At 42.8% G+C, this 10497-nt stretch overlaps 1 long non-coding RNA gene across 1 annotated transcript; it reads right to left on the bottom strand.

The window, feature by feature from the left end:
• Window positions 1-208: 208 nt before the first annotated feature.
• On the bottom strand, window positions 209-9892 carry LOC132449740 (uncharacterized). Its single transcript, XR_009523644.1, has 3 exons — window positions 9645-9892; window positions 9290-9371; window positions 209-301 (listed from the first exon to the last, which is right to left on the bottom strand). It is a non-coding gene; the product is annotated as an uncharacterized LOC132449740 (long non-coding RNA).
• Window positions 9893-10497: the final 605 nt, after the last annotated feature.

Below are 10497 nucleotides of genomic sequence, written 5' to 3'. Positions count from 1 at the left end.
CAAGTCCCTCCGTGGAGATATGTGAGTGTGTGTTTACCTTCCTCTTCTCCTCTGGCTGCTGCATATATGTCAGGCTTGAGGGGGTTGCCTACCGCTGTAAACGAAGTGCAGCCGTGTCAAGCAAATGCAAATTAAATTGCCTCACTTGGGGGACAGGGGTTGGGGGAGTTAATAAAGGCTTATGAGTGACCCACATTTAATGCTCACTCTCACATTGTACACGCCAGCCCAGTGGCAGGGCTCTGGTTTCGTCACTCACCAGCCCCGCTGTGCAAAGCCCCGCTCCCAGTCACGCGGTTGCCTAGGAAACCAAAGAGGAGAAAAAAAAAAAAGAAACTCAAAAATATATTACAGAGTTGAAAAATCCACATCCAGACAGCGGACAAATATCAGTACGCACTCACACACACACACACACACAGAAGTGCACATGCACAAGCACACTTGATGTGCTGCAGCAGCTTAAGTCTGGCTGCTTGCTCGGTTTCGCCGTCATACATTTCCTCCTGCAGACTCTTCAGGCTGTTTACACAGCCTACACAACTGTGTGTGTGTGTGTGTGTGTGTGTGTGTGTGTGTGTGTGTGTGTGTGTGTGCATAGCATATCTCAATCTCTTTGTTCAGAGTTTGTTCAATCTCGGTGTTTATTTATCTATTTAACTTTTTATAACTGCGTACACCATGCTGGAGGTGTGTGTGTGTGTGTGTGTGTGGGGGGGTGAGTGTGTTGGGGGGAGGGGGGCGCAGGTGTTAGTTAATTTGCCCCTGTGTGCTGTTTACATAGATAGCAAGCCGTATTGGAGGGGGAGGGGGGTCCAACTGTCTGAAATCACTTTTTTTACGACAGGCTGTTGTATCTATCCTGGGCCGGCTGTCTGCACCGATCATCTAGGAGAGATAAATGTGATCTGTCTGTGTGTGTGTGTGTGTGTGTGTGTGTGTGTGTGTGTGTGTGTGTGTGTGTGTGTGTGTGTGTGTGTGTGTGTGTGTGTGTGTGCAAAAAGCAGGTGGCTAACAGCCCTACTCTTCTATGGAAGCTCGTTCTCTACCATCATTTCTCTCACAGTGGGATGTCAACAAGGAAAATGTCATGAGGTCATATCCTGTATCATATGCTGCTCAGGGTCAATGAAGGGGGAAATGCATTCGTAACAGAGTAGCTCCAATAGTACTATTAAGAGCAGGGGGGAGGAGAGAGAGAGTGAATCTGGACAAATTCCAAATCTTTAATTCAGTCTTCATGACCATATTAGTAAGGGACTTCAAATAAGTCGCATTCTCTCCCCCACTATGCTCAGCGGGAGTGGACAGAAAATAACTCTTCTCTTAAGGCAGTTTAAAATAGATAATCCTTCACCACATGATCCTGAGAGGGTGAAAGAACTCAGACAAAAATGTTTGAATTGTAAAAATAAATGTCTTTCTGTCAAGACTTTGTAGCTTCAACGCGACTTTTTCTCGACGGTACACAAGCTATTTTCGGTTGAGGGTGCAGACAAAATGGCCTCCGAGAATGTCACTCCAAAGCCCAGAAACCGCGGTGCATTGCCCACAACACAGCGCACGTTTAACGCCACGCTGCGCTCCAGATCACTGCGTACACACCGCTCCACCCAAGACGAGCGACGGCACCCGCTCTGACTGCCGTCCTTCGCCCAAAACCTCCTTCGCCACACGGCCATCTCATTCCAGGTTTAGCGTGCTGCTGACCTGGACAGGAATATGCCGGAGATGAGAGGATCCCACTCTGGAAAGGAAATAAAGTATCCATTTAGCTACAAACAATGCCAACAACAAAAGCTAAAAAAGGGAATATTGCATCCGAGGCAAAACTTGAGTGACACAAATATTTTGAATACAACGAAAATGTTGATTCCCTTTCAGTGGCTTTTGTGGCTTAGGGTCAGGATTCAACTAGAAAGCCATCTCATCCCCATACGACCCCATTGTGAACAGAGCATAAATCCATAAAAAATTAAAACAGTAGTGGGTACGTTCAAGGATTCAATCACCGTTAATGGTACATCTAGCTGCTTCCTCCTGCTCGTCTAGGACTCCCCATAGAGACATAAGGATCACAGCACACAGACTGGGCAGGTCTGTGCATGTGCGTGCATGTGTGTGTGTGTGTGTGTGTATATATGTATGCCAGTGTGTGTTTGGGTGTGCGTGTGCGTGTGTTTGGGTACGCGCGTGTGTGTGTTTGTATGTGTTTGGGTGCGTGTGTGTTTGTATGTGTTTGGGTGCGTGTGTGTGTGTTGTGGTGCGTATGTGTGGGTATTTGGGTATGTGTGTGTGTGTGTGTGTTTGAGTGCATGTGTGTGTGTGTGTGTGTGTGTGTGTGTGTGTGTGTGTGTGTGTGTGTGTGTGTGTGTGTGTGTGTGTGTGTGTGTGTGTGTGTGTGTGTGTGTGTGTGTGTGTGTGTGTGTTAGTACTCAGGTATTGAAGATAACCGCATCTCGGACAAGGGGAGTCTCTGTGGCCTAGATAAGATTACATGTTGCTCCCACTGGGGCCTTTGGCCCAGCACTTTGGATTATGGGAGACATGAGAAACATCAACAAGGGTCTGAGATGTTTCAGGAGGGACTGGTGGAGAGCTCAAGAATACTCCCTTTTTACTCAGAGACCATTGCTCAGTCCATAACAAAAATGGAGGTACTCTGGGAATTTATTTTGTTTTTCAAGGTAGTAGAATTTGCAGCTATTCATGAATGCTTGAAATTAATTGAGGATTAGCGCAAGTGCAGTCATTTAACGAAAATAACAATCACAACGGCAGTATAGATAATATGGTACAGTTCCTTCATGGTATTAGTGGTTATAATTATTCAGTTGGCCTGGTGCCTTATTGGGCCTGCCGCAGTTATCCTGGGTTATCCTGGCCAACCCCAAGCCAGAGAACCTCACGCTGGTCCATGAAGTCAGACATCTCAGAATGAAAACCCTGCTTTGTGGGTCAGATAAAGGGAGGATATTATGGTGAGACCCCATGGTACAAGACAGTCACTCCCACCATCAACTTATTCAGCATCTCTTCGGCTCTAACTTTACAGTTAAAGTGATGGACAAAAAATAAATCTTTAATTGAATCCTCATTATGTTATGAAGGGTTTACCAAGGTATGCAGTAAGCATCAGAAAACTATGTTCCAGGAAATCCATTGCAATTTCAGATATTTCAGTCTATTCAGATTTCCTCCTATTCCTTCGAGCTGAGTCTATTTCCCATGCTAACTATGTAGCCAAGAAGGTGACCAAATGCCACACGCTCATATAACGGTGCACATGAATGATGCTACCCCGTTCGGTCTAAAACAAATACAACTGAAAATAGACCCAAATTAAAAAATATACATTTCCTCGTGTGCGCTTGATTGTGAACCACCCCTGGAAGGGATCATCTGGCATTATCATATACACATAGTGTCGGACATGAATTATGAATTTATGATTGGACCAGACACCAGAAAGGAACTGCTTCCCCTGAGGGCCTGACTAGCAGCTCCGGAGATACTCAGAGAATGAAGGAAGAGAGGTAGAAGAGTTCAGACTAAAGAAAGCTGAGACCAGTCAGAGCCGGTGCTCCGGAGGGCTAGCTCTCTGTCCAATCAGCCTGAGCCTACATCGAATCATGGTAACATGAAAGTGGCTATTAAAATCTGAAACCTGGAAGACTGTAGAACGTGAACGGATGAAAAGAGACGAGAATCTATTTTTCTCCTTCTCCTGGATCTGCTGCTGAACGGGTTTTTCAGGGTAACTATACAACTGTGGCAGATGAATGGATGAATATATCAACGAATTGATGAACGGAGGAATGGGTTGATGAATGAATGGATACATAAATCAATGGATGCAGTGTTCAGTTGAGTGGGTGTCTGTTTGCGGCACGGTTAAGAGCTCCCCTTAATGTTGCATTTGCTACTTTATGCCCGGACCACGTGCTGTGCACATGGAAGAAGTTCACCGCCTCAAGACCACACACTCTTTTTTTTTGAAGAAAATATTCCAAAAAATCACCAAAAATCAAATTTTTTCCAGTTTTTAAAGTTTTAAGCAGATTCTAATTGTGGTCTGAAGTTCACTTGTTTCTGACGTCCAGGAAATTGTCTAGAATTCAGTGCAGTGATGGCACTCTACTGTAGTAGTTATTAAAGGACCCAACCCAACCTAACAACACAAACAAACAAACAACACACAACAAATGTAAGTTGGAAAGAGATGCCTGGATTTTTGGATTCCTGGCCGAAAGACTTTGGGTTCGATGCCCAAACGTCCAGAGCCTACCTGCAGGAATTGTATTAAATATTCTGCTCCATTTCCTTCATGACCTGCATTCACCATAAGAGGCAAGAGCATCTCCATTGATCAATACATAGATCAAATGCATGTTGCAACAATTCAATATGAAGTGTTGAATTTAAAAAGGTAAGGATATTTATTCATTTTGTAAAGAGTTATCTCTGTCATTGGTCTTTCTTTGCAAATCAGTCACAGTTCACAGACGCCGAATAATTAAAAACGCCATTTCAGTGCCTAATGGAGGTAATCACACACATGGACAACTTAATTGTGTTTATTACTGCGGTGGTATTCCACATCCACAAATTGAAACAAATGTAAATCAGTGGAGGTTGAAATTAGAGGCTTGACGAGTTGGAAATTGTACCTGGAAAATGGATCATCTTTGCTGTCACACGCCTCAAACGATGCGATATGGAATGGTTCCATTGCAAACGTGATATCAGGGGACCTGTGTAGTTCTGAAAATGTCACACACTCCGAAATATGCAAGACTATTATTATTATGAAAAACCATGGGTGCAGGGAGTTAGGAACTAATAGTTAGATTGTTAACCGTGCGCGAGTTTGTGTGAGTGTAAGAACAAATTTTTTGGCACAGATGATCGTCTGGTCATATTTACCACAACATATGTTTGACTGAAGGTTTAACACAGGCCGTGTGTTTGATGGCATGTTGATTGGATACAATACAATTGAGGAGCCCCACTCCATCTTCTGAACAGCACAATGTCCATAAAATAATCAAGGCCTTCCCATTAAAAGCATGGTTGCCGGTGACTGCTGTAGAACCCAGTTTCAGTCTATCTATACAAGCAGAGAAGCATAATGCGTAGAAGTAGTTTGTGCAAGGATGTGTTTAACTGTGAAGGCGAGATGTGTCAGACGAATGGATGGAGGGAAGGAAGGATTCCACATCTGTTGAACCATCTGAAGAAGCTGCAGTCATCACATGCCATATTCTCGAGACAGTGTGAGTAGTTTGGCTGCACTCAAAGCAGAGGCCTTATTTGGCCTTCATGTCCGTTAATGCACTGTGCATTGGCCTATTTAACTGCAGCAATCATTTCTATTGGAGAAAATGTGACGTTATTTGTGATGCAAGTGGTTGTAAGACTGCGTTACTCTCGCTGTTGCATGATTGCTACAGCGATGCAGATATGTGGGTGTGTGACAGCGCATGGATGGAGTGGTGGTAATTGGTCATTGAGATGTTATAGACATTATTGGTACAGTGAGATTTAGTGTGCCCATGTGAGAGCGAATGCCGTCTCGGAACACTGAAGGGAAGAAAGGCAGAAAGGCGGACAGACAGCCAGACAGAGAGACAGACATATAGCTAGTAAGATGGACAGACCGATATATGGGCACACAGACAAACCAATAGATAGATAGGCAGACAGAGAGACAGAAATATAGCTAGAGAGCTGGACAGCCAGATAGATGGATTGAAAGACAGACAAATAGACAGATAGATAGCTAGGTAGAAAGACAAAGACAGATACTTGGTGGATCCTGCTTCTTGCCACTGTAATATGATTTCCCACTGTGAACACATCGCTCGGGTCATTCATGTTACTTGTCGCCAAGGCAACCAATCACACTGACGTGACACATCTTGCTGAGCGCCACAGCTCCTGTTTGGGCTAAGCGTGTGCCTGTGTGTGTGTGTGTGTGTGTGTGTGTGTGTGTGTGTGTGCGTGCGTGCATGTTCATGTGCGTGCGTGGGTGTTCATGTGCGTGCTTGGGTGAGTGCGTGCGTGCCAAGTGTGTGTGTGTGTGTGTGTGAGATAGAAGTATTTGGCACAGATTGTGCCTTTGTTACCAGTCAGTTTCCAATCGACAAATGTCTCCTCTCTCCCCCAGAGACTCTTCACGGCTACCGTTATATCGGTAGCCGTTTTTTTACACCTCCTTCCACTCTGCTTAAACACACACACACACACACACACACACACACACACACACACACACACACACACACACACACACACACACACACACACACACACACACACACACACACACACACACACACACACACACACCCTTTTATTTTTGACTCAACCACAGGGACATTTAGAAATCAACAAAAGCAATGTTCCGAGCGTGTTGTGAGTAGGTGAGTGTTATAATTCTTTTGAGCCTTAGTTGATAAATATAAACCGTATAAACTGTGACTCCATTCTGTATTATGTATTGTCTTAGCTCCAGATGCAGCATGACTTGCTGCCGCCAGCATGAAAGCATGTCTAACTCTACCCAGCGTGAGCACAGGTTCCTTGTTATATGCAGGATGATCTGGATTCTGGAACCAACTGTGAGCTCAGAGGGCGGTCCCACCATCTCTGAGGCTCCAGAAAAGGTTCAGTCAGGAAGTCTCATTCACTTACTCTTCTCATTCAACCTATAACAACTATTCAGACACAGAATGAAAAGATCAACACCTCGCACACTTGAGGTCACCAGGTAGCTCTGAGTCTAGCCTCATGTGATCTTAAGAACTATATTCCAAGTACTGTAAGACATGTAAGGCCTTAAGTCTTCATGTCAGACATTGTTAGAGTTCCACTGTGTGACATTTTAACTAGCTCAGAATAACCTGTACATATCTGTAGCCAATGCTGATCGATTTTAATAAACTAAAGTCACATTCTATAACTGATATTTTCTGCAAATGAAATATGCTGATATGCCGGTCTTTTTGTTTACAAGAATGGTTCTTTCTACGCTCCCAAAACCCTCCCACTCACGCCACCAAGCCAGCCGAGCGACACTAGTTCACAACACAAAGTTGCAAAGCCAGTAAGAGAGGACCGGACTCAGTTATTCCCTCTTTTTTTTTAATCTGAAGGCTACTAACTGGGATCGGCACATTTTTATACAATACAACATATTTTAAGGTGCAGTGTGAATTAGTAGCAAGATTTAAGATTGATAGCATTTTGCGATGATGGGGCAGATTACAACCAACTGAATATCCCCCCTCCCCCCACTCCAAAATGTACTATTCCAAAATGATGTCTTTGTCAAGTGTGTGAAGTGAGAGATTTATAAATAGATCCCCATTGTGGTTGGGTTTTATAAAAATGCGTCCTCTCTATTAACGTTTTTTATCTCTGGGCTGGTGTCCCACGCAATTCAATTTAAATTTCAAGTGCATTGCAGATTTGCCATAGAAAAAGATGAGATGGTTGTTTTATAGATATATAACCATATAAATCTTTGATAGATTGCATTGCATTGACATGCCATATCTGCTTTTAGTAGGATTGATCATAATCCATAAAATAATCCAATCTCATTCTGTAGACAATTAGACTTCAGTCAACAATCAATATTTGTTCAGAATACAGTTAATAAATGAAGGATACCTATAAAGTAGTACTCAAACAACATACAATTGTATTGGCGGATTAAGAATGGCAATAGCATAATAAATCAATAGCCTAATGAAAACACCTTTTTCCATGAGTCAGGCTTGGATCATCAATGAGGTAAGTCATGACAACGCTGAAGTTGGCATCCGATTCGCAGCATCCGATTCGGCTTGAAAACCACTTAGAATCTTCAAATCGGTCCTGATTGAAAACCACTACACCTATTCGTCCGAATACTCTAGTATGCATTCTGTAGTACGGAAGTCGTTTCCGAATGCATACTACCGCCAAAGTGAACCACGGACCACACTATCCCACAATGCAACCGGAGTCTGGTAACAAACGAAGAAGAGATGGCTGACCCGACACCACCAACAGCGGCTTTTTATTTATTTATTTATTTATTTATTTTATATATATATATATATATATATATATATATATATATATATATATATATATATATATATATATATATATATATATGTGTGTGTGTGTGTGTGTGTGTGTGTGTGTGTGTGTGTGTGTGTGTGTGTGTGTTCAATAAAAAAGGAAAAATTAACTTCAATCGTCTTTTTCACGGAGTAACAAATAACTGTAAATGTATTATTATTCCAAAAAAATGACTTACCAAATGTCCACATATATACAACATAACCTGCCGGTAAGTCGCTCTACGAGATGACCGACGACGACGCCTTCTAGCAGAGATATCCATTTCAAGAGCCATTCGCGTAGAAAGAGACATTTTTTTATTTAATAGCAACGATAACAAGACGGAAAACAGGTACATTTTGCCGCCATCTGGGGGGAGATACGTCATCTCCAAACATCCGGTGGAGTTTCGGCGGCGTTCTACGCATGTCTGTAGACCGTACTACACAGTCAAGTGTAGTATGGTAGACATTCTCTGGTATGGTCAAGTAGTAGACACTAGACAGAAATATGTACTAGGTATTCGGATGCAGCTGTAGTGGTTTTCAATCAGGACCCGTTCTAATGCAGTCTGGACCCCTAAAAAGCGTTAAAATGAGCCTGTATTGCATTTTCACAAATAGAAAAAAGGTTTCACAAATCTGTAACTATGTTTTATATAATGTATAGCCTCACTGTGAAAATTTAGTCCAGATTTGAAGAGTCTAGGTGTAGTGGTTTTCAATCAGGACCGATTTAAGTGGACCAGCTGCCGAATCGGATGCTGCGAATCGGATGCCAACTTCAGCGTCGTTAAGTCATGCCAGTTTACAGGAAACGTCCTGCTCATCCACCTCCTCTTGATATAGTGACCCGACTAGAAGTCTCTCCATTAGTTGAGGACGGTGCTCTGCAATGAGACATTGTTAAGGGCCCTCAGCAAGGAAGCAGATGAGCTACTGTCGAAGTAATTGAACATACAAATATTTTTAAAACTAGCTAAATAGTGTAGGCCAGTGATGTCTGTTCCAATGAAGCTGCCTTGAAAGTACCCTATTGGCCGCCAGGGGCCACTGAACCCGCTTAAAAGGGATAAATTCATGATAATAATTATTTATGCCTTTTTTTTTTATCATACAGTGGCTATAATATAAGCTATCTGAAATCTATGCAAGCAGTGCATGTCACTTACTGTCACGTGTTCGGTCTTTTGGCCATTCGTTTCAGCCGAGAAGGGGATTCGGAAAGCACCAAGCTCTAGTAAAGACTTCCCCCTGAAAACACATCACATTTATTGATTTCAGGTTGAATTAGAAACGGCTAGGCCTATTGTGCAAACTTTGAACTCAAATCGTAATAGTCAGTGGGAAGACATGCCAAAACAACCTGTCCATACACGAACATTATTAGACACGGTAGGCCTGCTTCATGTCAACCGTACAAACTTACTGGTTCAGATGTACACTAGTTCAAATGTTGGTCTCTAAGAGCCACATTTCTGTGAGGAAACACAATAGGGAAAAACAACTGGAAAATATGCTTCCCACCTTTGAGTATTTTGTTGTTGCCTGGCCGGCTTGTTTACACAGCACACCCGATGTTGGGTTGTGGGATCGCACCAACATGATGTCCAGTTCTTGTTTCCGGGGCAAAAGTAGTTGTATTATTTAACAAAAAAAAAAAAACTATAACAAAACAAAGACAAATAAGTATGGCTTCGGAGATATCTATAGGTTTACTTGTTTTCACCATGTCACCATTGTTTTTGCCACATATTTGCGTTTCATTTAGTCGTCGTCCTCATCCATCTCATCTAGCGCTAGTTTGAAATTCAAGCATGTGTATTTGCTGCCACCTACTGTCCAGCTGGTCAAATGACAATATCCGTGCTGACTGCACCTGAGGCTGAGGTTTTTTTTACGCATCAACCAAACTTTGATTTAAAAGACACAAGATTAATAAAACGTTGTATAAATACTGTACTAAATCCCAAACACTCTAATCAGAGGATTAGGATGGCAGCAGGGTGTACCCATACATTTCCCCCTGATTTCAGGTGAGAAGTAGTCAACTGCTAGCCTGACGATGTCATACTCATAATTCTAGTCAGAATATGAGTCTGAGACCGAACCATTGGGCTGTGATTATAGGGCGGAACCAGGAAGGAAAATGCCTCTTCGCTCAATTGGATAGACCTAAAACCAATCAGAGCAACGTAGTATGTGACGTATGTTGTGCGACGCACAGCTATTCTCAAACACACACGAACTGAGCGCTCTTTGGTGACGTGGTTGATTACGTTAATGTGTATCATCTGTCCATCAACGTATAAAGCCCGCCCTTACAATTTGATTGGTCAGATCACTTTTTCGAGGCCTTGAATACCTCCCAACTAGCTCA

Source organism: Gadus macrocephalus, chromosome 21 (assembly GCF_031168955.1).
Source record: "Gadus macrocephalus chromosome 21, ASM3116895v1".
NCBI classification, from domain to species: domain Eukaryota; kingdom Metazoa; phylum Chordata; class Actinopteri; order Gadiformes; family Gadidae; genus Gadus; species Gadus macrocephalus.
This window is presented reverse-complemented; position numbering and strand designations above follow the sequence as displayed.